The sequence below is a fragment of the Capsicum annuum genome, unplaced genomic scaffold (genome assembly GCF_002878395.1).
Source record: "Capsicum annuum cultivar UCD-10X-F1 unplaced genomic scaffold, UCD10Xv1.1 ctg76427, whole genome shotgun sequence".
Taxonomy (NCBI): Eukaryota; Viridiplantae; Streptophyta; class Magnoliopsida; order Solanales; family Solanaceae; genus Capsicum; species Capsicum annuum.
The window spans coordinates 1-2,178 of NW_025886728.1; the positions used below are offsets into that span (position 1 = coordinate 1).

General features: G+C 30.8%; 1 non-coding gene across 1 annotated transcript; it reads right to left on the bottom strand.

Moving 5' to 3' along the window:
* Positions 1-1,105: 1,105 nt before the first annotated feature.
* On the bottom strand, positions 1,106-1,254 carry LOC124894647. The gene has a single exon (XR_007051290.1). It is a non-coding gene; the product is annotated as a small nucleolar RNA snoR135 (small nucleolar RNA).
* Between the last annotated feature and the right edge of the window lie 924 nt (positions 1,255-2,178).

Below are 2,178 nucleotides of genomic sequence, written 5' to 3' on the forward strand. Positions count from 1 at the left end.
ACGTAATTTTTTTACAGAGGGGGTTTAGATGAACCCCATGGCAACCACGTAGGTTCGCCCCTCGTTAATTTAATAATATTTTAATAACGTTAATTTAATAACATATTTTAAATACGTTAATTTGATAACGTTAATTTAATATACTACTACTACTATCCTTAATAACATTAATTTAGTAACGTTTTATTAAAACTATAATTTTTTTTATTTTTAGTATAGTTTCATCTTTAATTTAATATTTAAATAAATAATATTTAGATATATTATATAACTTAAATTTGTCCTCTTCTTTATAATATATATACATACCCGCTCAATTTTTTTGTATGAGGCTGACCCACCTAATTAACAAATCTTCAATATTTCTCTTTTTCTGCAATGACAAAATAAATTAGATGCCATTTTCATCTTTGAGCCGAAAATAATGAAAAAATAATAGTGAAGAGTCATTTAAAGGTCATATTTGTGCAATTTTGAATAGTTAAAGGTCATATTTGTACACTGTCAAAGTTTAAGGTCATATTTATGTATTATGCCCTTAGATTTTAAGCTGGACGTGCCCAGTTTTACGTGTTGAACACACGTTTTGCCACGTAGGATTGGAGTTCATATTTATGTAGTTTTGAATAGTTAAAGGTCATATTTGTGCACTGTCAAAGTTTAAGGTCAAAGTTATAATTTGATGTCAAGTTTAGGGTCATTTTTATGTATTAACTCTTTGAAATTTTATACATATCTCTTGTATTTGAATTCATCAAAACTCATCGACAAGTACCTCAACTTGGCATTATCTTTTACTTTGGTACCTCAAGTGGACGATATTCATTTTAGGCACCTCAATTAGCGTACGGGTGTGTCATTTTGACATTTTTTGCATAGGTGACAACTTGCGTGTTTTTCACCCATTTCAGACGCGTGATTACATTTTTTATTTGATATGACATCCAACTTGATCATAATAATAATATTTAATTGCTTCCATTTATTTATACCCTTTCTTTAATTTTTAAAACATCAATTTTGCCCAAATTTTATTAAAATTATTTTTTCTGATAATATTTATCAACTTTCTTTTTTTGGTTAGAAAATATAAGTTTGAAAAAATAGATGGGGGAAAATGATTGTTGAAAATTTTCAGTGAAATAAATGAAAAACAACTGCCCATCTTTCTCAGTGATATCAATTTAGCAGAGAACACTTTCGAGCAAAGTGCATTATTAATAGCACATAGTCGATACAAAAAATTTCTGCATTTTATTATCATCGAATTAAAATTTCATTAAGGTCAAGAGCAAAAGATTTGTCAATATAAAGTTACGAAAATTAAAAATTTATCAGCAAATTAAGCGAAGACTAGTACTGTAATGTTTATCAACTTAAATTGAAAGTAAATTTCTTTTTATTGATGATGAAGGTAAACTTTCTCCTCACTGGTTATCTCCATTGATGTTAGAAGTTTTTCATCAACTTAAGAGTAATTGTCTTTGCTAAGTTAAAAATTGATTAAAATTAAATTAAGTTGGTGAGAATAAATTTGTTCATTTCAATGGCCATTGATGTGTATTTTGAAGAAGAAGATTTGGAGGTGGGAGTGGGGTCGCTGGGGTATTTTGGAGAAGATGATTGGGGGTAGGGGCTGGGGTGTTTGGAGACGGTGATTTGAGTGGGTGGGAGGGGATTCGGGTGTTTCGGAGAAGATGATTTGGAGGGCAGCTGGGGTATTTGGAGAAAGTTATTTAAGTGGGGGTGGGTGGGGAGGGAATCGGAGTGGTTGGGATGTTTTGGAGAAGATGATTTAGAAGGAGGGTTGGGGTGAAGAAGATGATTGTGGGTTGGGGGATACTTGGAGAAGATTAGGGGCATTTACTTATTGATTTTTTTTTAGAAAAATAAGTTAATTAGTTAAAAATAAAGTTTTTAATTATGATTTATTTAAAACTATTATTTTATCCAAAAAGTGCCACGTATTTTTTTTTAATTGGCCACATGCCATGTCAGCAACATGTGTATTATACATACTTTATAATTTTAGCTGATTGTAAAAAAAGTGTCAAGATGACACAATTAATAGCTGGTTCAGGTGTTTAAAATGAACATCATCCGTTTGAGGTGTCAAAGTGAAAGATGATGCCAAGTTGAGGTACCGGTCGATGGGTTGGCCTATTATTGAACATGCAT